This window comes from Strix aluco, chromosome 26, assembly GCF_031877795.1.
Source record: "Strix aluco isolate bStrAlu1 chromosome 26, bStrAlu1.hap1, whole genome shotgun sequence".
Classification (NCBI taxonomy): domain Eukaryota; kingdom Metazoa; phylum Chordata; class Aves; order Strigiformes; family Strigidae; genus Strix; species Strix aluco.
The window spans coordinates 4,698,448-4,724,435 of NC_133956.1; the positions used below are offsets into that span (position 1 = coordinate 4,698,448).

General features: G+C 65.8%; 1 protein-coding gene across 4 annotated transcripts in view; it reads right to left on the minus strand.

Moving 5' to 3' along the window:
- AHDC1 (AT-hook DNA binding motif containing 1) overlaps positions 1-25,988 on the minus strand; it is a 51,111-nt gene that overhangs the window by 12,081 nt on the left and 13,042 nt on the right. The window contains exon 1 of one of the 4 annotated variants that reach the window (XM_074850739.1): positions 8,078-8,123. The exons of the other annotated variants lie outside the window; for them this stretch is intronic. The gene's annotated coding sequence lies outside the window, so the exon portion shown is untranslated. Of the gene's footprint in view, positions 1-8,077; positions 8,124-25,988 lie in introns of those variants that run through there. 4 annotated transcript variants of the gene reach the window in all.

Consider the following 25,988-nt stretch of genomic DNA (forward strand, 5'->3'; position numbering starts at 1 on the left):
CGGCGCGCGGGAGGCGAGCAGCCGGCCTGGCCCCCTCCTCTGCCCCCTTCCTGCTGGGGGGGAGACACACATAGACCCCCCAGCACCCATCCCTCGGGGTGCCAGCTCGGGGTGCCAAGGGCTCCTCGGGGTGCCGGCTAGTTTTGCCCGCACGCCGCCGTGCGATGGCTGTTCCCGGTGGTATCGTGGGGTGCTTCGCCCCAGCGTGGTGAGCATGCCCTGGGGGCCCCCCCCTAACCCCCCGGCAGGCCTGAGGCTGCGCAGACGGCCGCAGCCCCCCCTCTCCGGGCTCCCTGTTATAGCCACAGCATGAGTCACAACTCCGGTGTGTCCCTGCCCAGTGCCGGCCACGCCGGGTCATGTAACACCCGTGGCCACCCTGGTGTGGAGAGAGGGGGCCCGTCCCCTTCCCACAGCCCAGGGTGGCTCCGCAGCCCCCCGACACCCTGCTGAGGGCCCCCCGTTGGGGGCACAGAGGCCACGCTCGGTTCCCTCCCCCATCCCCAGCTGGCTGCGAGGCCGCGGTTGCGCTGCGGGTTAACGCCGAGCGGGGCCGGGATCCTGCGAGGCCAGTAACATTTGGAAGGCGCCAGATGGACGCGTGCCCATGCCGAAGGCTCGCTCGGCACAGCCGTGCTCCCCCGGCGCTGGAGCTGGGGGGCTGCCCAGGGCGGCAAAGGGGCGCCCGCCGGGATGCGGGGATGCTGACCGTGTGCCCGTCGGGGTCCTGGGCCACCCAGCACCCCCACAAACCCCAACTCCCCCACCACGCCAGGCACCACCGCCCCCCTCACTCGCAGCCCCACCGCAGGGAATGGCGGGGTCCAGGTGCTCACGGCATCGCCGCTGCACCCCTTCGGTGCCGACACCGCGCCGGGGCGGCCAGGTGGGGATCGGGGCGGAAAGGGGGGGGTCCGAAGTGGGGGGAGAGCAGCCAGTTGCCTCCCTTGGCCAATTTTAGAAACTGGCTAGACAAGAAAAGCAGAATGGGCCGGGCAGGATTAACGGCCGGGCTGGTGTCAGGGTGGGTTGGTGGTGTTTTTTTTTTTTTTCTTTTTTCTTTTTCTTTTTTTTTTTTTTTTTTGTGGGAGGCACACATGAGTTGAGCGGAAACTCCTGGCTGCGGATCCTGTTTCCTGGGAGATGCGGCGCGGTGTAGGGCCGGCTGGGGCCGAGCTGGGGTGTGGGAGCCACTGGGGACGATGCCAGCGCTGGCATGCCGGGGCAGGGGTGCGGGGCAGCCCCCCACTTTGTGGCATCGTTCCCCCTGCCCGCTCCCCTGCACACCGGCAGCCTGGCACCCCACACACAGGTGGGCACGGAGGGGATGGACCCACCAACAGACACGGGCGCAGGCGGGTGTGTGCACGGGGCTGCACGTGTGCAAGGCGATTGTGCACACGCAGGAGTGTGCACAGGTACATGCACGGGGCTGAGGATTGTGCACACGTGGGTGCACCCATGGGGAGGATTGTGCACACGTGGGTGCACCCACGGGGGGAGGATTGTGCACACGTGGGTGCACCCACGCAGACCAGCACGGGTACAGGTACACGCACACCTACACGGGTGCAGGTGCACCCACAGGTACAGAACATTCCCGGACACCGGTGTGCAGCCAGGTGGGGGCACACACGTGTGCACACGGGTACACGCACACAGCTGTGCCAGCACATGGATGCGCACACGCAGGATCCCACCCACTCAGGGCTGCAACACGCCGCCAAGCACCGCCGTGCCCCCGCACCCTCGCACCCCAGGCAGCACCCACGGGTTCCCACCGTGCAAGGACCCCATAGCCCCCCAGTACACCCAGGCTGGCACTGCGGACCCCCAGCCCACCCCCCGGCAGTGGCAGAAGCCGGAGGCCACTGACAGCTCATGCCAGGGGGGACGCTGGGTTTTGCCCCAATCAGAGCAGGTGACCCCAAACCACAATTCACCCTCCCCCTTCCAGAGGCCGTGGTGGTCCCCAAAAAGCTGGAGGGGGGAGCGCAGGGAAAGCACCCGGGGTCGGGCAGCACTACGCAGCGGGGGCACGGGTATGTGTGGGGAAACTGAGGCAGGGAGCAGGGCAGGCAGTGCCCAGGGTGCAGATGGAAAGAGGGAGCTGCAGCCAACTCCTCCAGAGGACCTGGATGTCCTGCGCCGCCGCAGCCCCCCGCTCCGCTCCCACCCAGCTGCCCTCCCGGCTCCGGTTACAGCCGCGGCTGGGCCAGGCTGCGGCACGGCGCGTCCCGGGGGGCCGAGCTCCCCAGGGCCAGGGGATCAGGGCACCCAGCTCTCCTTGCACCCAGTCACCACCCACCGCATCACTGATCCAGCCACGCATGAGCCTGGGAGCGCACGCACCTATAGATGCGCCTATTTTTTTTCTCCCCCTCTTCGTCGGGGAGCTTTCCATTAAAATTGGAAGAACACAACTTGCCGGCAGAGCCCCGGCGCGGATCGTACACAGCCTGTCACTCACACATCACTTTGTAGATGCCCATAAATTGCTTCATTACCTCTTCTAATTGAGGAGAACGCAGCTGCTGTGGGGCGGTGACAGAGCGCCTTCCCTTTGAAGGATGCCTCGCTCTCCAAAGACGGGTCCGGCAGAGCCGCAGAGCCCCACCAACATCCCAATAATAATAATAATAATAATAGTAATAATAACGATAATAACAGTATCCAAGCAAAATTGCTTGGCAAAGGGCAGCGGGGCTCACGTGCGCTGGAGCCCGCTTGCAGGAGGGGGGTGAGGTGCTTGGCGGGCCCTGCGCCGGTGGGGAAACTGAGGCACGAGGGAGGTTGCACCACGCCTGGGGAGAGGGTGGGGACGCAAACCCCTGTGTCACACCGGGCCCCGGGGTGGGGGGGGACACCATGGTGGGGACAGGGTTTAGGGACAACCCCACACTCAGAGGATGGAGCATCTCCCCAACCCGCGGCAGAGATTCGGGGGGCAAGGCGGGGGATCCACGGGGCAGGGCGCTGCTGAAATCCCCCCCATGGGGAACTTCCCACCCCGGTCAGGGGGTTACATCCTCGCAGCTTCGCCGGCACGAAGCCAGGGGTGCCTGTCACCCTCCCGCGTCCCTGTCCCCTGTGCCCCGTCCCCGCGTGGGCCCCCCGGCTTTGTCTGGCAGGCAGCAAGCGGCTGCGGCTGGGCTCGGTCCCCTTGCAGGATACTGCAGAAGGATTTACTGTATTGCAGCTTGTGCTGGCTGCAGCCCAGCGCACAATAGATTAGCTGTAGCCCAGGGCAGCACGTTGCGGGGGAAGGAAGGTGGGATTCATTCGGATGCAGATTGCAGGGCATTTGCTGCAGTATACTGCAGGATCCGACCACTCGCCTGGGACCCCCCATCAGCCCGCTCCAGCCCTGGCCAAGAGGCTTCGAGGGGTTCATGCGTCCCCTCCCCATCCCCGCACCGTCCCCCCTGCCAAATTTGATGGTGTGGATGTTTGCTCCAGCCGCGGGTGCCCGTGCGGGTTGGGGGGACACCCTGCTTGTCCCCCATCTCCACCGCGGGGGTCTGGAGGGGCTGCGGTCCCCGACGGCGCCCGGGTGCTGCTGGGGACATCAGGGCCCCCCTCGCCGGGTGCGACGGCACAAAGCTGGTGCAGGGAGGAAGCCGGGGACTGCAAGCAGCACTAATTGATCGCGATTAATTCAGCTCCTACCTCCCCGGGTGGCAGGGAGAGATGCTGAGACACAAACCCAGCCCACAGAGCTCCCCAAACAGGCTCCGTTCTCCCCCGCGCCCACCCCTTCCCCCAGCGCAGGCACCCAGGCCTGGGGGACCCACACGCTGCCTGTCCCTGGGGATGTGGGGGGCTCTGGTGGGTGCCCAGCTCCTGCTGCTGCCCCAGAGGTGTTGGGTGCCCATGGGTATGCGGGTTGGGGATGGGTCCTTGGGGTGGGACCCACCTCCCCGTGGTCCTGCTGGCACCTCACACCTCTCCTCACCCCTCTGGGATGCACATGGGGGGCACACGGGGGGAGATGACGCTCAGGTGACGGCACGGGGGAGCAGAGTTGCCAGGGGTCACCGACAGCCTCACGGTGACACCGCGGCACCTTTGGCAGTGTCACCAACTGGTGGGTGCAAACCAGGGGACCCCAACAGTGCTGCTGCCATCTCCTCCAGCACCCAGCCTCCACCCCGGTGGGGACGGCAGGCACCAGCAGGCACCCCGTGGGCAGCACTGCCGTGGGCACTGCGGGCAGGAGGGTGCTGGCGGGTTTGGGGCGGGGGGGGGGCCTGGTGGCCGTCTGGATTTTGAGGGGAGTTTGGAGCCTGCGGATTCAGGCACCGTAATCCTACGTGGGATGCAGTTTCCACAGCAACAGCGGGTCAGAGGGCAGCGAGGGGAGCTGGCTCCTCCGCTCGGGATTGCAATTGTGCCGCCGCTGCCGAAAAGCCACCGGGGCGAGGTGGCGGGGCGAGGTGGCGGGTTGGCCGGCGGGGCCGTGGCGGTGAAGGCAGGCGGCGGTGCGGGGGCCGTGCGGGGCGCGGGGGCGGCCAGGCTGGTGCTGCCGGGGAGGCAGCGAGCAGCTCAGTGTGGCGTTGTCAGCAAAGATGTCACTAATTGTCTGCAGGAGCAGCAAACTCTCGTTAACCCTTGGGCAGCCGGCGGCGGGCATGCTGCCGAGGCCAGGGGCACCCAAGGACCCGCTGCCGAGCACCCTGGGTCAGTCCCACCTCTGCCACCGACCTGCTTGCATGGCCCTGGGCAAGTCACCTCACTGCTTCCACACCCAGCTTCCTCCAGTGTGGCTACTGGGACCCCAATGCGTCCCAGTTGGTGACCACAGCCAGCAGGGTGACCCTGGGCAGCCTCTCTCCTTGTCCCACGGGCTCTGGCTTTGCCCCCACTGCCTGCGGATGCGACAGCACTTGGCCAAGCAGAAACATGGAGGCAAACGCTGGCTGTGCCAGGGCCACTGGGGCAGGGCCACCTCCATCCCCGACCACCTCCATCCCCGGCCACCTCCATCCCTGGCCACTGTCCCCACGGGCACACCCAGCGAGGTGCATGCAGAGGGGGATGCAGCACCCATGCCGTGGCCACCACCCAACCTGTGCCACACTCCACACCTCGCCACAGCCCCGTCCCCACGGGGAAAGGGTCCGTGGCCCCACGGTGACACTCGGGGACGAGGCACGAGCACCCACCCTGCCCCAGGACGCTTTTGCCATGGCTGGCAGAGGTGTAAGCGCCAGGGCAAAGGCAGAAATGGCTTTTCCACCTCCCAGCCGGCTCCTCTACCTGGGAGCGCTGCCGGGAAGCGCTGACGTCGGCAGGAGCGGGTGGGGGCGGCGGGGGGAGGCCGGGGCCGGGGCAGCCGGAGCAGGGTCAGCAGAAAGCCTCCGGCTCCACTCGCCCCTGCCAGCCACCCCGCAGACCTTTTGTTCCCATTCAGCACCTTTCCCAGCACCTCCTGGTTCCCACCGCTTCCCAGAGCTCTACTCCGGGGGGGTCAGGGCAGGGCCCCCCTGCCCAGTACTGTGGGTTTTGGCGAGCAGATGCCTCCTGGGCGAGGCACCCAACGTAGCTCACAGGGGACCCATGTGGTGATGGGGACGTGGGCGCATCCTGCCCCAAGGTGGGGTGACTGAGGGAGGTGGCAGTGGCTCTGCATGGGGGATCTGAACCCGAACCCCAAAACCCGACCCCCCTGATAGCGCTGGGATGTGGAGGAGGGTGGGGGTGAGGGGAGGAAGGCAGCATGGCTCCCCATCCCCATGTCCCTAAGCATCACCCAGGTCCCCAACTGCTGCCCCACTGCCCAGCCAGGCCGCTGAGCCCAGGGGAGGGGCCGGATCCTGCACTGGAGAGTGGGTACAAAACCAGTGCTCCCACTGCAGACAGCCACGGGGACTGGGAGGACACAGGGCACAGCCCACTGCCCCCACCCACAGCATCCCAGCAGCAGGGTGGGAACAGCAAAATGCCACCCCTGGGCGAAGGCCACCCCGCAGAGTGACAGCACCGGGGACCTCAGGAGAGCCACGGTGGGTGCAGCTCTCCCGTCCCCCCCCCGCAGCCGCCGCCGGTGCCCGGGGAGGAGCCGGGGCTGGGCAGGTTTGTACAAGGCCAGGGACTCTCCCAGCCTCCAAGGACTTTCGTTTGGGATTTCCTGAGCGGGACGCGGGTTTGAGGATGTCGCAACACTCCCCGATTTGTGCTCCATGAGCTCCTCGGACCCACGCAGGCAGTTGGCCTCGTGGGTGCCTGTGGGTGGGGAGTCCCGTGGCTCTCACCTCCTCCCGTTGCCGAACCCCCCCGGCCAGCACGACGCCAGCGCTCGGCGAGCACCAGCCCTGAGCTGGCTGCTGGGGCCTTGCAGAGCTCCCAGGGTAGCACTGCCAGACCGTGCGGCAGCACCACCCTGCCCAGTATGGCTTATTGGTTATACTGGGGCATCCTGCAGCTGGCACCGGCCCTAAGAAGCTCCCCAAATTTCAGCACTGCCTGGGGACCTTCTGTCCCCCAGCGTCCCACCATGCGTCCTCCACCTGGGGTGCAAACACATCCCGGGGTGCAAACACATCCCTGGGTGCAAATTCAGCCCTGGGTGCAAATCCATCACTAGGTGCAAGCTCACCCCTGGGTGCAAACCCACTCCTGGGTGCAAACCCAGCTGCATGGTGCAAACCCACACCCAGGTGTAAAACCACCTTGGGGTGCAAACCCAGCCACAGGGCCCTGCACCCCATTACATCGCCGTTCAAAGAAGCCCCAGCACCCCTCTCCTTCCCTGGCTGCCCCAGCCCTGTGCCACCCCGTCCCCCCACGAAATGCCGCAGGTTCCCCCCCCCCCCGCTGCCAGCCTCGCCCTCCGGATACAGCAGACAGGTCTCTTCCCCCCAGGCTCCCTTGCTCGGCGTCTGGCTGAGCTAAGCGTATTTAGCGCTTTTAATTGTTCTTAATAAATCAATCCCGCCAGCCCCTTAAATCATTTTTGTGGCTTCCCTCTCAGCCGTCCCCGCGGCCATGCTGGTGTGGAGCCTGCTGTCTGCAGCGCTGCCGGGGGCGGGGGGGGCTGGCCAGCATGGTGGGGTGGGGGGCCAGGACGCACCCTGCCCACCCCAGCACCCATCTCTCTGCTCCTCACCCGTGGGTGCACCCCAGGGTGGCTGCGAGGCCTCAGCAAGAGGAGCACCCACCTGGGAGCTGGGTGAGGGGGTGCTCTGCCTGCCTGGCGGGTGCCTGTGCCTCTGTTTCCCTCCTTTCATGGGTTGTTTTAGGGATGCGCCGGCTGCTCTCCGTGCTCTGTGGGTTCAGTCACCCCAATATCGCTGCGTTTTGGGGGACACCGAGGGAGCGCAAGTCCCTTCTCTTGCCGTGGCCATGGCTCCACACTCCACGCCCCTCGGGGCTGGATGCAGCCCTGTTGGCCCCCTGCCCATGCACCGCCTGCCTCAGTTTCCCCAAAAGGCCCTGACAGGACGAGCGCTGGCGCTGAGGAGGGGCTGGGGAGGGGGGGAACACAGTGCGGGGGGACCCCAGTGGGTCCCTTGCTGAAGCTGAGCCTGTGCCCAGAGGTGGTGACAGTGGATGTCACCCATGTGGCACTTCTGTCCCAAGCCGGCGCATGGTGGTGCCCGGCATCCCCAGCACAGACAGACACGGGTCTCCTCCCCCGAGCCCCCCAGTGCCACCGCGGACCCCAGGGACACACGCCGTCCCCCCCGCCTGTGCCCAGCCATGGGACCCCCCAGCGCTGAGCCACCGAGGGCTCAGGCTGAGGCTGGCCCCACTCGTGTCACCCCAGGCGGGCTCAGCGCAGCTCCCAACCCTCTCTGGGTGACTGTGACACCCAGGCAGCTTCCAGCACCCCTATTTTTGGGGGGGGACACACCACGCACCCACACCCCCACCCCACAGCATCCCCCTCCATCCCACCACCCAACCCCACACCCCGGCCATCACCCCACCACCCGCTCCAGCCCCGCTGGCATTTTTCGTGGAGGGGATGAACACCCAATACCCAAGACGGCTGCGGGGGGATGTGTCACCGAACAGCCTGTGCTGGCTTTGGGTGAAAAACAAACCCGGCAGGGCTTGGAGGGAGAGAGCTAACCTTGACACAGTTGCAGCAGTCACTAATAGCAGGCAATATGCCTGTTCTTGGGGGACTGTTGCAGTTGCTAAGATACTGGCAGCCGTGTGAATGGAAATGGGTCAGTAAACCTGTGGAGAGATAGTGTGACACTGTAACCGGCACAGCTGTTGCAGCCTACATCGAAATCCCACCCTTTCAATATTTATCACTCTCCGCCTTCGGTTCCTTCCTCCCAGCAATTTTCCACGTTGGTTTTTCCCGGGGTTGGGGGAAAGCACCCCGAAGACTTGAATAGGAAGAGAGGTGGTGGAGATGGGAGATGGGATGGGGTGGGAAAGGCGAGTCGCTGGTGGATGGGGAGGGAAATTAAAGCCCCCCGCTTTGAGTGGGTGTTGTCCCCCCCCACTCCGTGAGCAGGATGGAGCCAGTTCTTGGAGAGATTTAACAGGAAACAGGCTATAATCCCCCTGGTAGGAAAACGGGTTAAAAGGTCAATTTACTTCTGTCCCTCGTTTAGGCACTGTGGTGAAATTACACACTCGCAGGAGCCGCTGCGCACGGTTGGGAGAGGAGGGAGCGGGCAGTCGTGTCCGTCCTCGTCCGTCCGTCCGTCCGTCCGTCCCCTCCTGCCGCGCTCCCCGCTCCTTCCCGAGGTGCCCCGGGAGCGCGGGGCCGGGACGACGTTCCCGCTGGAGCACGAGTTGTGTCCGTGCGGCCCCGCGAGCAGCACCCACACGGCCCAGCGGCTCGCCCCGCGTGGCTCGGGACACGTGTTGCACACGCACACACACGCACACGCGAGCACACGCGAGCACACGCGCGTCCCGTCCCGACCCGCCTGTCCATGGCACCTCCGCCGCCGGAATTCAGCTCTGCTGCCTGCCCTGGGGCAGATGTAAACGGGGAAGGAGCACTGTGCGCCCCCCCAAATCCCCCAGCATCACCCCTAATGGCCCTGCACCCCCACCCCAAATGTGCCAGCACCCCCCTTAATTCTCCAGCAACCCCCGCAATGCTCCAGCACCCCCATCCCAAATGCTCCAGCATCTGCCAAATGCTCCAGCAGCCTCCCTAATGCTCCAGCATCTCCCCAAGTCCTCCAACATCCTCCTTAATGCTCCAGCACCCCCACCCCAAATGCTCCAGCATCCCCCTAAATGCTCCAGCATCCCCCAAATACTCCAGCACCCCCCCATGCTGCAGCACCCCCACCCCAAATGCTCCAGCATCCCCCTAAATGCTCCAGCATCCCCCAAATGCTCCAGCACCCCACCCCAAATGCTCCAGTGTCCCCCCAAATGCTCCAGCATCTCCCTCCTAATGCTCCAGCATTTCTCGCAGTGGTTCAGCACCCCCAAATACTCCAGCAACCCCCCCCCACGCTCCAGCATCCCCCAAATACTCCAGCATCTCCCGCCATGCTCCAGCATCTCCCTCCAAATGCTCCAGCAACCCCTCCTAATGCTTCAGTATTTTTCCCAGATACTCCAGCACCCCCCAAATACTCCAGCAACACCCCCCAATGCTGCAGCACCCCCCAAAATGCTCCAGCATCCCCCCAAATACAAAGCCCCGGTGCTGCTATCCCCTCCCCGACGTGCTGCCCCATGCACACACGGGATGGAGGACCCCTGCCTGGGCTCAGCTCCCTGCCGTGTCTGGGGTTGTCGCAGCCCAACTGGGGCGGGCCAGGTTGATACTGGGGAGCACTGGGAGCCAGAGCACAGCCAGATGGGAGGCCGCCATTAGCTGTCCCCTTGTCCCCGGCCGCCGTCCAGGTGTGGGGCAGGAGGAGGGATGCTGGCAGGCTGCAGCCGTCCCGGCGCGGCCGCGGTGAGCTGGCTCTGGCCTGGACCGTGCTGGGGGGGAGGAGGGCGAGAACATCTGGTCGCAGGGAAGAGGGACAGTGCGGGGAAATGTGCAGAGCTGTTGGAAGAGGCCCTCGCCGCCGAGGCCGGGGTGGAGCGAGCCCCGGCATCCCTTCTGCACCACAGCTGCGCCGGGGCTCAGCGGGGAGCGGAGGCGCCCGGTGGGTGCGGGGACACCGGCCCAGGTAGGGGTTTGCTGGTCCCCAGCCCCTCCGCTGCGGCGAGGGGAAACTGAGGCACCGCAGAGCCAGATGGTACAATTTGGGGTTGCGTGAGCCGCCAGAGCTGGGGTGACCCCCCATCTCCCAGGCGCATCCCAGGTGGCTGGAGGAGCATCAGTTAGCGCCTGCGCCAGGATTTATAGCCCGGGGCCTCGGACCCTGGGGGCGAGCAGGGAGGGGAAAGGGAGGCTGAGGCAAGCGGGCAAGTGAGCGGCAAGCGAGCGGCGAGCTCTCCTCCTCCCCAAAGGCGCTCCCTGCCACCCCCACCCCCCCCCCCCGCAGGTGGCTGGAGCAGAACGGTTGATATGGAGACAGGGAAGCACAGACTGTCTGGGTAAGGTGACATTCGACAGATGCCAGGTTCAGACTCGCTCCAGCCAGTATCCCCCCCCCAACACCGCCTGCCTCCGGCCCCCACGCCCGGGCGGTCTCCCTGCCGACCAGCCCCTGAGCAAAGGCATGTACAGGCAGGGAGGTGGGGCGCAGGGGGACACAGGGGCACCCCGTGATCTGCTGGTTGGGTTTTTGCAATGTGAAATGTCACCCTGTCCCCATCCTGAGGACAGATACCAGCACCCTCCCTGTTCCCTGCTCCGGGTGGAGGAGGAGTGGGCTTGGGCCCCCCCCCCTATTCTGCAAGCCAAAGTGCCATGTCCCCTGTGGGCAGCTCACGGGGTACTTAGGCCAGGCACCTACCCCAAATGATGGGGGACACTGTTCTGTGCCAGGCAGGCACGACAGGGAGGGGCAGGTCTGGGGGACACACCTGGGCGAAGGCACCCCCCACCACTGCATGACTTCGCAGAGAGAAACACCCCAACCTTGGGGTGAGCACAGGCTCCACATCTCCTGCCCAGACTGGGTGACACTGGGCACGGCAGCCCCTTGTCCCCAGGTTCATTAGCCAGGGAGGGGTCCTGGGGTGCCTGACACCCCCCCAGGCTGCTGCCCTGTCTCCCTGCACCCCAGCTGGGCCCCTCTCACCCTCTCACCCCGCGGGGCTGAAGATCAAAGGGCCGCTGCCGGCTCGGTGAGCCGGACCAGGAGGGATTCCTGGCACGCAACGGGCCGAGAGAGACCCTGCTCCGGGACCGACAGGGCACCAGCATGCCGGGGGGGCACAGGGACAACCCCCCTGCACCCAAACCGAGAGCTCACCATGGTCTGCAATGAAGGAAACGGGGTGCTTTAGCGGCGGGTGGGAGGGAGAGGGAGGAAAAACCACAGCAGGCTGCAGCGCTGGGTTGGGGGACCCCCTGGGGACCCCCCCTGACACTGCCTCTGTGCTCCTGCTAGATCCCCATCGGTGATGCTGCACCCCCAGACTTGGAGACAGGCATCGCAGGAGCTGGGCCAGTTTGTGGGGGCTGGTGAGCGGGCTGGGGGGGGCTGCCAGCCCACACAGAGCGCCTCCAACCGTGCTCCCCGCAACCCCCCCGCCGCCCCAGGCTGCTGCTCTCTGACCCCCAGTGCTGGGGGGGCTGGAGGCTGCTAATGAGCTCAGCCCTTTCTCAGCATCCCCATCCCCGGCGGGGCCCTGGCAGGTGTGGGTCACCGCTCGCCCGGGGATGGTGGGGACGTTGCGGCCTGGAATCAGTGAAAACGGGAGGCACACAGTGAGGAGGGGGCTGCAAAGCCTTCGTCATTGCCTGGCCGAGCTCCAGCACTCGCTCAGGGTCTGCTGCCTCCTCTTCATCACCCTTCCGTCCCCCCCAAACACCCCCAACCTGGTTTGCTGTGATGCTTGGCAGAGCCCCGGCTGGGACACAACACCTACCTGGGGACACCCAGCACCCCAAGATGGGGGGGACGCAGCCCCTCTCCCTCCTGCTCCCTTCACTGCATCTTTCTCCCTCCTCCTCCTCCTCCTCTCTGCCCTAAAGCAAGACAGATTTCACCGCTCTGCTGAGCAACAAACTCCACTTCCAGATTTTCAGTACGACCTTCTGGCTACCTGGATCCGGCACTGCAAGATGCCCCCTCTGATCTCCCCTCCCCTCCGGCCCCCCAGCATCCCCGGGGGAGCCAGGGCTGGATGCAGCCAGGAGCTGGATGCAGGGGGGAGCCAGGGGTGGCCAAGGAGGAGGGAGAGGTCGGGCTGCACCTGGATGCAACGTCGGCCTCGGGGGCTCGCAGCCTGCCTGGGGATTTTGGGTTGTTATGTTTAACCCAGCCTGGCCCAAGGAGAAGCAGGAGCGTGGCCAAAGGGCGCCTGCCAAACTCGTTGCATGTGTGGGAGGCGCTGCCATGGCTCCTCGGGCAGCGTTTGCCCTCGCTGCCTGCACGGTGGGTCCCCCCGAAGGGCCCCCCGCTCTCTCGTGACACCATCCCACAGGGATGTGCCTGTTCTCCAGGCTGCTCCTGGCTCCCCGAGCCTGGATCTGGCCCCGTGGGAGAGGCAGGGGTCTGCGGGACGCAGCCCCATCCCCACGCCCCGTCGTCACCGACCCCCGCGTCCCCCGGCGCCACGCCAGATAACCGGCGGGGAAAGATGGGAGGAAAGACGTAAAACCCCCAAAATACACCAAACCCCTGCTCGGGCAGGGAGCGGGCAGGAGGGAGAGGGGCCTGCGGGTGCAAGCAGCACCGCGGGGCACCTCCTTCCAAAAAAAGCAGCAAAAAAATAAAAGGGAAAGAGATGGAAAAAGCCCCAAAGCGCCACGTTCCCCCCGACCCCGCTGCCCCCTGCCCTCGCTGCTCTCCCCACCAGTTATTTCAAGCCTTCTGCATCCCCCCCCCTCCCCGCCCCGCTCCTCATTCCCTCCCCGGCACCCTGCTCTCCTCCGCTCGCTCTTGCATTCTGGTATTTGGTGTGTTCCTCAGCTGCAGGAAATTCCTGATGCTCTCCATCATGCAGCCTGCGCTCGCATCCCCCGCCCTGCCGCGGCTCCCCTCCAAAGGACAGCCATGTGCTGGACAGCCAGCACCGCCGCCGGCATCGCTCCCCTCCCCGCCGGGGATTTGCTTCTCCCTGTTTCGCCTTCTCTTTCTCCTTCAGCCTTTTTATTTTAAACTCTAACCCTGCAAAACAAGCCCCCTCCTTCCCTGCCAGGGGTCTGAAGCCGCCCAGCCCCGGCCGTTCCCCTGCCTGCCTTTCCCTCTTCGTCTTCCTCTCTTCGCGAGACCGCTCCTGATCTTATTTTAATTCGTCTCAGACGGTGTTGGAGTGTTATTTTAAGAGAGAGGATATGCACAGACATTGTGTTTTCTGCTTTTTCCTGGCCCCAAGCCAGGCTCTCTGGGCTGTCAGCTACCCACTGTGTTGCAGTCACGTGTGGGAAGAGGCAGCCAGAGCCAGCCTCACAACTCCTGGTAGCAACATGGAAATCAAGTGTGCACTTTCTTCCCTCTGTATGTGTCTGTATTATTAATAGCGTCTCTCTCTGCGAGTTATCCATAATGTATCTTAATACCTGTCCGTCTGTAAATGATGTATTACGGTGCGCACACACAATGGCGGCGGTGCCCGCACCCACGGCTCCGCGTGCCGCGGGGGGGAAAGCGTCGCGACGGTGCTGTCGTCACCCCCGGGGTGTGGCGTGGGGATGGGGGACAGGAGAGAGGGATGGGGGGACGGGATCTGGTAGCCGTGAGCAGCTCCAGTCGTGCCCCAGCCCGCTGGGAGTGTGGTGAAATGGCCCTTGCGGGGAGCAGGGGGATGCTGCGGGGAGGATGGGGCTGAGCGGTGCCGGGACGGCGCTGAGCGATCCCCATCACCGGCCACCGACTCCCCCGCCATGGATGCCAGCTCCTACGAGCTCGTGTGGGAACGCAAAGTGCCACCGCACACCCAAGGGACCGTGGGGCGAGGCTTGCACACGTGTGTGCGAGGTGAGCACACGCGGGCAGAGGCACAGGCTGGATGGACGCGGCACGGCGCAGCGCAGGGCTCGGGGCTCGGCTTTGTGGGACACAAACATGGCCTGCGAGGCTCTGCTTTGGCTGGGAGAGTCGTGCTGCCTGGAACAGTCTGGGGGGCCGCCAGTCCTGGGGGGGGTGAGCAGGCCTCCCCCCACAGCCACAGGGTTTGTGTGCAGCACCCAGCACCCCGATCCCTGTGGGCAAAGGTGGCTGATGCTGCCCTCCTCCGAGCTGCTGGGGTTCCCTGTCCCCTCTGTGTCCCGGGGATGGGGACATCAGAGCAGGGACGGGACTGGGAAACACCACGGGACTGGGGCCGTCCCAGTGCACACCAGTAACACTGAACACACAGACCATACTGTGCCCACACCCCCCTTATACTGACACAGCGCACGTGTCCGTGCGGGAGCGCTTATATATGTACATCACACACCCACCCTTGTGCACCATCTAGATGCACAGATGTGAGCAGATGTTGTCTGAAGTTGCCTGCGCACGGTGCTGCCTGCAATATCCCCTGCCTATGGTACCCCCTGCCTGCAGTACCCCCTGCCTGCAGTACCCCCTGCCCGCGGTACCCCCTGCCTCCCGCACAACGCTGCTGGCACGTCCCCAAGCACCGTACGCCGTGCACACGTGCTGCAGCGTGCAAGGATATAGGAGCACCCCAACCCCGGCGGGGGTCTGGATGGGCCAGCCCTGCGCCCCAACAAGGTGGGAGCAGCGTGGGTGCCCCGTGGCCAGCACCCAGCCAGCATCCCGAGGCCACGGGGAGCAGGAATCCAGGAAGGCAAACGGGAGCTCAAGGCTTCGCATTTCTGGATTCTGGTTCCCGTTTCTGCTCCCGGCTGTTTCCATGGAAACTGGCGTCGGACCTGGGAAAATAAGGTTAGGGTTTGCAGAGGAGGCCCCTCCGCCAGTGCCTGCCCGCCTCCACGCCCCACTGGGGGCACATGCCCGGGCACCCCCTGCTCCCTCGCCCAGCAGCAATGCTCGGGTTTGGGGACTGAGCAGCACCGGCACCCTCCGGCATCCTCTGTCCTTCTGCCCGGTGACCCTGGGGAGCCTGGCACACGCTGGGTAGTTTGGAATCCGGCACCGCTGTGCCGCTCCCTGACACCCTGGTGAGGGGCACCGCTCCCCCTGGGTGCAGCCAGCGGTGGCACCCACCAGCCCCACGGCCCTTCCCCACCATCCCGCTCTCCTCCCCCGGCGCTCCAAACCCGGCACAGCTCAGCCTCGACGGGAACTTTCCAACCATGCCCACGTGCCTGCGACACCCCATCAGCCCCGCTGGGATGGGGGATGCCGGGACAGTCTCCAAAAACCTTGCTGCCACGTCCTCGGGTTTTACAAGGACCCGGTGTCTGCTGGCAGCGTCACCCCCCCCCTTCCCCAGCTCAGGATCCCCAATTGCTCCGGGGAAGGTGGGGAGTCGAAGGGGAGAGAGAACCAGGACATGACACCTCGGGGGAGCTGTGAAGACTAATGAATGGAGGCTTTTAAAAAGCACTTTGAGTGAGAAGTGCTATAGTAGGAACTAATTATTCCTCCCGCCTGCGCGCACACTCGTACGCACACGCGCGCAGACGCGCGTCCCGCTCTCTCCCGGAGTCACGGCTGCAAAATCCCAGCCAACCCGGGCACCCCGCACCACGGCAGCCGCCGCCTCGCCAATCGGCACCGCCTCAGCCGGGGAAGATTTCCTCCCAGGCTCTGCTTCTCCTCCTGCCCCCCGTGTTTCTGTCCCCCCAGCACAGCTGCACACCCCCTCTTTGCTGCCATCGTCCCCCTCCCCGCCCCGGCAAAGCCGACAGCCCCGGGCTGGGGGCGCGGGGAGATGCTCACCCTCCTCCTTGCACTTGGGTTTTTGGGAGGGTTTCCTTTTTTATTAAAAAGCCGCCATTTTACAGCGATGGAAGGCCAGGCGGCTGGTCCCCGGGGCTGCTCGGGGATGGATGGCACCTGGCATGGTGGGGTGGGCGGTGGAGCTGGCAGGGGCCCCCCCCTCGGCCCCTTGCAGGTGCGACCCCAAGCCCCGGCACAGCCCAACCGTGCCAGGCCAGTGGGACCAGCCCTTCGCCGGCGCAATTAGGGGCTGCCTTGGAGCGCAGCCCAGCTCCCGGCAGCAGCCGCGGGCAGCAGGCAGCAGGCAGGCGCGGGGGCCGAGCCTGCTCCCCGTGCATCACCCCAAATCCTCGGCCCCACTAAGCCCGGCGGGTCCCTGCCGCTGCCCAAGCTTTGGGGCGGCGCTGCCATCGCTCCCCATCGCTCTCCGCTCCTCGAGCGGGACCCGGCACAAGCCTGTCCTGCCGTCCCAGCTCTGCCCGCTGCACCATTTTGCATTCTGGTGCTGGCCGGCCCCGCTGCCCTCCCACTCCCACCCCCACCCCGGGCTGCGTTTCAGCTGTTCTTGAAATCTGTCCAGGCTGGATTCATCACAAGAGCCCTCAAGCGGCTGCAAACAAACAGAAAAAAAAGCGAGCAGGAGCGAGCAGAGCGATCGATCGGCGCTGGGGGGGCCTGAGTCCTTTCAGTGACGCCAAACCAGCCCCAAATTCACCATTTTGAAGAGAAAAGGGGCTGGGGGTGAGGGGCAGGGAGAGGGGGATGGAGAACACAACTGCCACCACCCCCTGGACCGTGCCGGCGAAGCCCCCGGTCGCGGTGCCGCGGTGATGGGCGGCAGCGTCGCGGCGGCTCTCCCTTCTCGGTGGAGCCGGGCTCGTACTGCTCCGAAACTTCCCTCTTGTGGTTACTGCAGTTAAAAAAGCAAACAGGAGGCTCGGGCGCATTAAGAAAGAAATAGGAAATCGCACAGGGTGGATTGGATCAGAGGGTGGGGGCACCCACAGGGCCGGCGTTCGCCCAGCACCGGCAGCACCGGGGTCGGGATGGGTGCAGGGTCAGGGTGCCCGTCCCTGGGGCTGGGGGAAGAGCGAGCCCCCACCCCAGCAGAGCAGAGGGGACCAGGCGGTGGGGACATGGTGGCACATGAAGGGCAGCCGTGGCCCCGTACCCCGGCCTGGGGACGGACAGTAATGGCAGGGGAAGCGAACACTGACACTGCTCCGGTGGGAATTGCCGCCACCAGAGCCCACGGGGTCGAATTGCTGCGCCTGGGTTTTTAAGAGGGGCTGGATAATTTTTACCACCACTAACAATCCCATCTGTGCCTGACACGCTCCAGCTCCGAGCCCAGCACTCCAGCAAGGCTCCCCCACCTCCCTGCCCAGCCGTGCCGCCTCGCCTCCCCCTGCCTCGACCGCTGACGCCTCGGGGCACGGATACGGCCCGTGCACGGTGCTGGCGCCTGGTCCGTGGCACCGATACGGTGATGTGCCGGGCAGGACGGCGACTGCAAAGGTGCCTTCAAACAGCAGCCTCCCGTGCCAAGCCCAGGTCCCGCGAGCTGATGAGCGGAGACGCACACAGCGATTTACTGCTAATTACCCGCACCGTGGCTGTGCTCGCAGGCCTGGGCAGGATCAGGGCACAGTGGGGCTGGGGGAGGCACGAAGGGTGGCCGAGCTCCTCGCGTCTCCCGGTGCCACCGCCGAACCCACCCGTGGCACTCCAGGGGACGGTGGGTGACAACGGGACCCGTGTGGTAGCCGCGAGGTGTGCAGCACGCAGTGGGGATGGGGTGGCAGTGACAGGGGATGCTGCACAGCCTGGGGATGCCAAGGGACCTCTCCGGGGTGCACACGTGAGAAGTGGCTAACGGGTTTTTTTTGGTGGTGGTCCCTTGCAGGGCTCGGGGCTGCTCAGGGAGTGGGCGCAGGGTGCCACGAGCCATCCTCCCTTCTCGGGGACAAGGAGCCTGGGATGCGCTGGCACCGGCTGCCCTCTTCCCCGCTCCAAACAAAGACCTGCCGGAGCACGCTGCTTTTTTGGGGAGGGGGTTTGCAGCATCCTGCAACCCATCCTCCCCGCAGGACCTGCCGCCGTCCCACCCTGTCAGGAGCAGAGGGGCGCAGGGCCGGTGCCTGTGGCGCAGGGCTCCTCTCCCTGCAATGTCAACCTGCTGCTCCGCATCCGCCAAGGCTGCCCTTGGAAAAGCTGTCGGCTGCGCCGGCTGGTTTGCCAAGCCCAGGACAAGCTCTTTAGCTCGACTCTGCCAGAACAGATGCCTGGGCGACTGTAATTCTTCCTAGCATGGATGGGAGGGGGGTGGAAAAAAACCCAACCTCATTTAAGCATTGCAGCGGCTGCTCCTCCCAACCCCACCCACCGCACCATCGTGGCCTCGCCGAGGGTCCCCCCAAAATCTGGGAGGAGGAGGGGGGGGGGGGGGCAAAGCGAGGTGGTAGGGGGGAGGCTGGGTGACGCGGGGAGGCGAGGCGATGCGCGGCGGGAGGGCGGCGTTGTGCGGCGCGCGCCGCCGGAGCCAAACGCGACTCTGCTGCCAGCTGGGGAGGAGAGAGCGACCCGCTGCAAGGACAAGTGGGAGCCGCAAGCTCCGCGTGCCACCGGTGTCCTTGCAGCCGCTCGCCTGCTTCGTGTCGATGCTCCCCACAAAACAACAACCCCGTTCTCATGGCAATGTCCTCTGCAAAGAGCACGGCGCAGGGAGGAGAGCACCGGAGGAGCGGTGCCACGCTGGGGAAGGTTCACGCTCCTTCTCATGCTCTCTGGAAGTTTCCCCTTAGGCCAAAAGTCTCCCTTTAGCACCCAAAAGCTCCCTGGGTGCGGGGACAGGAGCTCCCAGCCCAGCCAGCCCTGCAACAGCCATTGCACTGCGCGGAGGAGGCCAGCAGCATTTCCACACAGATATTTTCTTCCATTGGCTGCAGTTTGGGGCTGCCAAAAGCCAAAACAAGAATGGAAACATCCCATTTTTTTGGCAAAAATTCAACGCAGGGGTTGTTTTCTTTTTCATTTTTTTTTTTTTTGGTTTTGGTTTTTTCTTTTTTTTCTCTTGTCTTTGGTTAGGAACGGAAATTCCCTGCCATAAAAACATGACGAAACCCCAAACCAAAACACAGCTCGGACCGAAACCTTCACCCGATTCCCCGGGGATCCTGTGTGGGGCAGGTCCCGGGGCTGGGGCTCACCCCCACACAGCCCCGGGACATGGGACTGAGCCCGGACCCCAGCGCCGGTGCCGGCCATGTGCGAGGCGAAGGGACGTCGTGCTTTGGGCATCTCTCCAGTGACCCGATGTGATTCCCGCCTTGGGACGCACCACTTCCCAGCCCTGCTCTGCACCACCCTGCCTCGACGATGGCACATGGGAGCCAGCATCGGGCCCGGCAGGGCACTGGTTCGCCCATGGGGAAGCCGGTCCCTATGCACGGGGCCAGACAGGGACTGGGATCGCGGTGCCGGCAGCTCCGAGCACGATGTTACAGCAGCGTTTGCTCGCGGTGCTCTCGGGGAGGTGCCGGTGCCTGCCTGCCCTGAGCTCCCTGTGGATCCCGGAGACCTCTGGGCTCCTTTGCAAGAGCCGCCGGTGGGAACGGCCTCATCCAGCCCATCCCAGCGACTCCAGATCCGGCCGAGCCCCAGGGCTCACCCCAGCAGCACCCCTGGTGTTCCCCCCTCCCCAGCCCCGCTTTCCACCAGATGTTGGGGCCGGAGGATGAAACGGCTCTTCCCACCCCAGTCCCCGCCGTGTCTCTCTCCGGCTCCCGTTCCGGAGGCTGGATCCGGCCACGCAGGCTGAATAAGGCTCTGCCTTTGTCCGGCTCCCCCCGCCGCGCTTCCCCTTATCTAGCCCAGCCGCCTTGCCAAGAGCAGGCAGGACGGCAGCGCCGAGCTGGCGAGGGAGAGGCCGTTAACTCTTCTCCTCCTCCATCTCCAAAGCCCCCCGGGGCCACCGTCACCCCTTGCACATCACCACCAGCGCCTCTCCTCCATCCCTGCCCACTCCCCAAAACAGGAGGACCCCCCGTTATTGCCCTGAACCGCCCAGCCGGGCACAGCAGCACCCTCTCTGCATCCTCCATCTGCTCCTCTACCCTGGGGGGGGGTCTGAGCATCCCTGGGGGGGTCTGAGCATCCGTGGGGGGCTGCAGCCAAGGCTGGGGCTGGGTGAGGCGGGTGTCCCAGGGGCAGCGTGGAGCCGGGCTATCTGTCTGCAGAGCTCTGCGCGCAGCAATTAACCTCGAGAGAGCAGCCGCGGCTCCTGCCAAGAACCACATTAGGTGTGTGTGGCAGCGTCTAGACATGCGAGAGACCAGAGGCCTTGATCTGGAGGAAGGTGGCTCCATCCCTTCCCCCCCCTTTCTTGCTCGCTCCATCCTTTCCCTCCCCCTCCCAAGGGACCCCCTCGCAGGGGTCCGAGCATCGAGCACCGCCTGGGGGGGGATGCAGGGATGGAAGCGTGAGGTCGAGCTCAGCCCCACGTCCCTCTGCGTGGGTGTGGGTTGAACCAAGCTCCATGCTGGGCTTTTAAACCGGCGCTTTGCCACTTGGCACGGCACGGCGTGGCACGGCATGGCACAGCCTCACCACCACAAGCTGCATCCCCACCGATGCCAGACCCCCAGGTCCCCAGCCATCCGTGGGAGGAGGAGGAGGAGGAAGGTGACCACAAGTGGTACCAGAGCCACCTCCCAGCCAGGAGATGCAACTCCCATTGCAGGGAACTGGCGGCAAACCCCGGGATGAGCCCCGAAGCCAGGGACGGAGCTGGGAAGAGACCCAGCCCACCGCCTCCCCGTGCCCATCCCGGCGAGCGGGCGGGTGCCGACAGCCCGTTCGCCCGGGCAGGTTGACGCAGGCACAGCGGAGCCGGGTGGGCACCGTGGGGGTCGGGCACCCTCCCCGCCGGTGCCCCTCACACCCGCGACACCCCCTTGCTCCTGCCTCCCGGGTGCAGCCACCCCAGACGGCTGCAGGATGCTCGGGAGAAGAGATTTTCCCGACGTTAATTAATTAAAATAAACAGCAAATTAAATACAGCAAAATTAAAATAGCTCCGGAAATTAATTTTCAACAAAACCCACCTGGAAAGGCTGGATATTTAAAGAATTAATGGAGCCCTCTGAGACCATAAAGAACCGCCGAGCTCCCGGCATCCACCAGCCCCCCTCTGAGCCCGCCTGGGGACCCGGGGCTGTGGGGAAGCCAGGATGGGACCCTTGATCACCCCGAGCCGCGCTCCCGCATCCCCACGGCGGACACCTCCTCCGCACACTGCCTGCACGTCCCCACGCGCAGCTGCCTCGCCTCGCCGCTGCCTGCACGTGCCTGCACGCTGCCGGGCCGGGGATGCAGGCGAAGGAAGGATGCAGGCACGCTCTCGTCGTGGTGCTGCCGGTGGGAAACACCCGCCCCAACCCCGGCACGGCTCAGCACGGGACTGCCAGCCCCCTCCCCGGGGAGGCTCTGCCGGGTTCCTGCCCGCTTTGCCCCACGGCTGGGCAAGATGAGGGCAAACACCAGCGGTCCCCAGTCAGCAGGACCCACTGTGTTGTCCCCGTCACCCTTCCAGTCAAAAAACCACTGCACCAAGGGAAACTCTGACCCCCAAAAGCCAGCTGGCAGCCCCTGGGTGCTCCTGGCCCCCCACAGCTCTCCCCACGCGTAATCCCCCCAGCCAAGGCGGGATTATTGTGCAAACTGGCTGCGTAACCGGGCAAAGCTCCTTACCAAGCACGACGGGCAGATCGACGGGCTCCCGAGGGGCCTGGCAGGGCGAGGGCAGAGCGCTGGGCGGGTGGCGGATGGGGTGAGGTGCCGGGGAGCATCCCCCCCACGCCCAGCCAGGATCCGGCCCGAGACCAGGCACAACTCGTTGCACGGTCGGGGAGCACCGAACCGACCGTGGCGGGAAGTCCCGTCCGGTGCACGCCGGCCCTCCCACGGCACCGGTGGCGTTTCCTTTCCCCGCGCACGGGTGTGCGCACAAGCGCAGCGACAGAGATACCGGCGAGCAAAAAAGGCTCCGGAAGGAAATGGAGAAAGCGAGAAGAAGCCGGCAGGTGGAGAGCAGGAGGGGCCACGGCTGCCCCCGCCCTGACATGGGGTGCAAAGGGGCATCCGGGGCTCCCCACCTCGCCGGGGTGCCTGGCTGCACTGCCAGCACCAGGCTGCTCTGCTGGTGATTCCCCAACTGGGGAAACTGAGGCACGGTGGCAGGCAGGGAGCAGCTCCGCACCCCTTGGCCTGTGCGGAGCCCCCCACCCTCCTGGGGAGGGAAATGCTCCCCCCTGCCGTGGCCAGGATGACACCAGCTCCCCGGCCTCCTCCCGCTCCACCCTGTTCCTGCAGGAACCCCGGAGTCCGGGCTCCGGGCAGGCAGCCAGCACCTCCCTCCTGCCTGCGCCTCCCTCCTGCCTGCGCCTCCCGCCCTGCCTCCCCTGCCTGCACTGCGGGCGCCTGGGGCTGGCTCCGGCCCTCAGCACCCACATCCCCAGCCCGGCTCGCACCGGCCTCGCTCCCGGGGCACACACCTTCCCACGGCGTGTCAGGGCGACCTTGGAGCGGTGCCGCGGCCGCTCCGCGCCAAACTTCCCGCTGCTTGGCGGCAATGCCCGCGGCAGAGCTGGGGGTGACGGAAGGGGTGGGCAGGGGGACTTTTCCCCCCCATTTATTTATTTGTTGGGTGGGGTTTTTTCCCTTGCTGGAGACAAAGGCAGCCCGCATGCCCGGCCGCAGGGTTTGGAGGGTGCTGGCGGTGCCGGGGCCCGGTGGCGATGCCGGGCCAGCCACGCCGGGGGCTCTGGGTGGCCGGTTTCCTCCGCACACAGATGGCTGTTTCGACTCAGTCGAGCGCTTGACCTAAATCTCCTCCTGATCCACGGGAGCTGCAGTCCCTCGGCAGCACAGCTCAAGGCGAGGAGGAGGAGGAGGAGGAAGATGAAGGGGGAAGGGGGGGGGACCAGGGCCAGCTGTGGACCGGCGGGAGGGTCGTGCCGGAGGGCCCCCACCCCGGGCTTGGCAGCGGGGCTGGCGGAGGCGGTGGTGGAGGGAAGGAGGGAGGGAGGAGCGGGGCGGGGGGGGAAAAAAATCTCCCACGCTTCAACCTCCAGCGCCGGCTGCCCGCGCCTGCGTGCTGCACCCGCCGAGGCCAGGGCAACCGCCCCGCCGGGCTCGACGCCCCGGCAGACCACTTCCTCGGAGAGGGGCCCCGGCGGAGGAAGCTCCAACGGCTCGAAAGTTTCGGCTGTGACTCAACTGCTGGCTGGGGTGACCGAGCCGGCCTCGGCAAAGGGGGGCCCACGGGACCCCAGGGGTTCGGGGCGCCGGGGTGGGGGATTTTTTTTTGGGTTCCCCAGACAAGGGTTGTCTGCGAGGCATCGCGCTCCACCCCCAGTGTCGGAGCAGCCCAAACCGGCTTCCCAGCGACAGCAGAAAGCTTTTAAAATCCCCTACGCGCGGCATGACTCACTCCAGAGCCAGTGCCCAAAACAAGCTCCGACACGGAGAGGAATGGCGAGAGCAGAGATGCTGGGGGCGGGCAGGAGGGGCTGGGGAGGGCCGGGGAGGGGGGAAAGGGGGAGACAGAAGGAGGGAGAGAAAAGAGAAGAGGCAGAAATAACAGCATCTGAAACTCTGCCTGCTGGAGGCTAATTGGTTCCGGCACAGCCTGGTTTGTTTGGCAATGTTTCCTCTAATCCTTCAGGCTTCGAGCTCCCAGCCCCAGGGACATGGGGACATCTCGCTGCCCGGCACCCACCCCCTGGCCAGCGCCTCTGCGGCACTCCCAGTTCGGGGTGTCCGTGTTCCCCGCCCCAACCCTGGGATGCAGAGGGGTGATGCTGGGACCGGCTCTGCCCGCCCTGGGGCTCCCCCACTGGGGCTGCAGCCCCACCACGGTGACATCCTGGGGATGGTGTCCCCTTACGCGGAGCTGGGTGTGAGGATGCTGGGAGGACCGGGCAGGAGATGGCCCGGGCGGCGGAGGGAAGGGAGGGGAAGGGACGGGAAGGGAGGGGAAGGGGAGGGGGGGCCCCACGGCCCAGCATGGCCGAGCCAGAGCACTAGCCAAGAGTCGGCAGCTTTGTTCCAGGTGCCGGCTCCCTTTTTTTCATTAGGCTAATGGGATGCGGATGCATTATTCCATTCCACATGCTGCTAATGAACCACTCAGGCCAGTGCATTTGCATTAATGTGCAAAGCACTGGAGGAGGGTGGAGTGGCTGCATCTGGCCAAGGCTGACCTTCGCCGCGCCGCCCAGCCTCCCCGACGCGCGGCCCCGCAGCCCCCCGAGCCACGCCGCGCTCCTGCCGCTCCGCCGGACCCTTGATCTCCCCGGGACGGCTCCGACGCACATTCCAGGACACATTAACCAGCCCTGAGCCAGCCCCAGCCCGGCCACCCCAAGCTCGCTGCCCGTTGCCTGCGTTACCCTCTTGCCCGCACCATGCCCGGCTGGATCCCCCACCCCTCCCCATACGGATCCCAGACAATGCCCCGCTGCTGGCACCCCACTCCGCACCCCAGCCTGACACCCCATAAGCAGAGGGCACTGCAGCATCCCTCCTGCACGCCCCACCGCTCCCCAAAAAGCCATCACTCCCCCGTTCTGCAAGGAGACCCACTCGGCGTGTCCCCCACTCTGCAGTTATTGTTACTGGGACCTCCCAGGACCACCCCAAAGCTCTCCTCCAGCACCCCAGGGGAGCGGGGGGCCGTCTCCCAGGCCCCCACCCCCCCCAGCGCTGGCAGGCAGCGCCGGGCGCGGGCGTCATCGGAGCCCTTGGGTTGTTTGTTACGGCTCCCAACTGCCTCCGTCCCCGGAGAGGTTTCGAAGGCGAGTGACCCACGAACTGGAATGCGCAAAGCCTCCAGCAAACAGAGCCAGCTGCCTGCGCCCGCGCAGGGGGGGCGGCGAGGGGAGAGCAGCCGGCCCCGCGGCGCGGCACGGCACGGCACAGCACGGCACAGCACGGCACGGCTCGGCACAGCTCCGTGCACACGGATGTGCAGCCCCGACACGGATGCACGGCCCTGACGCGTTCTCCCAGGGCGAGCAGCCGCTCGGCTGGGGTGAGATGAGAGCGATCCACTGGCCTTGTCGTGTCCCCAGCCCCGCCAGCCATCGTGACAGGCCCCCAGTCCCCTGTGTCCCCCTTCCCACCTCCCTACCCAGCTCGTTTTTTGGCAGCACATGGCCTCCCGGCACTGTGCCGGGCTGCAGGGGAGCTGTGCCGGGAGGATGATTCACCCCCTCGCCTGGCTACAAGACCCGCATCTCGGGTGGCCAAAGGACCCCCAGGACAGGGGACAGCACGGTGGCAGTGCCAGGCTCCCACCATGGCCAGTGCCACCCTCCCCAGGTGCCGGGAGGGGTCCCAGCTGGTGGCAAGGGGGACGGGCACAGCCCTGCCTACCCTGGGGGGCACAGCGGGGTCTCAGACAGCTCCGTGCCCGGCGAGCGTGTGAAGCCCCCGCGCCCGAGCGCGCGCACGCGGGTGTCTGGGTTTGTCACAGCCTGGTGAGCAAGTTAATCTCAGGCTCCCTGACACGTGGAATAAAATCGCGATCCCGTAATGGAATTCATTCGTCTTCCTGTCCAGGCAGAGAACAAGCCCCCTGCCGCTCGCCGGGGCCGGGGCCGGGCCAGGGCAAAGCAGCCGGTGGGCCAGCACCCAGGTGGGGGGGGCCCTGCCTGCACCCACCCTGCTCCCTGCAACGGGACCTGACCGGCACGGGAGGGACGTTCCTGTGAGCTTCTGTCCAGGAATGTGCAAAACACCGGGAGCTGTGATGTGTCCCCTTCCCAGGGGACCTCAGCCACGGCCACGGGGACAGACGGGGTCACCAGTGCGGGTTGAACCCCCCCCGCCCTCGGGTGATCTGGGGTCCCACCGTGCCGGACGGCAGCCACAGCGCTCACAAGGGTGTGAAAGGGAAACTGAGGCAGGCAGCAGTGCTGGGGAAAAGGGGGCATGAAGAGGGCATGAAGAGGGCAGGGGAAAATGTCCCTCTGTCCCCGTGATGTCCCTCTGTCCCCGCCGTTCCCTCCCCACTGCTAGAGCCCTGGCAGAGAGGACCCAGCCCAGGCACCCTGCAGGGACAGCACC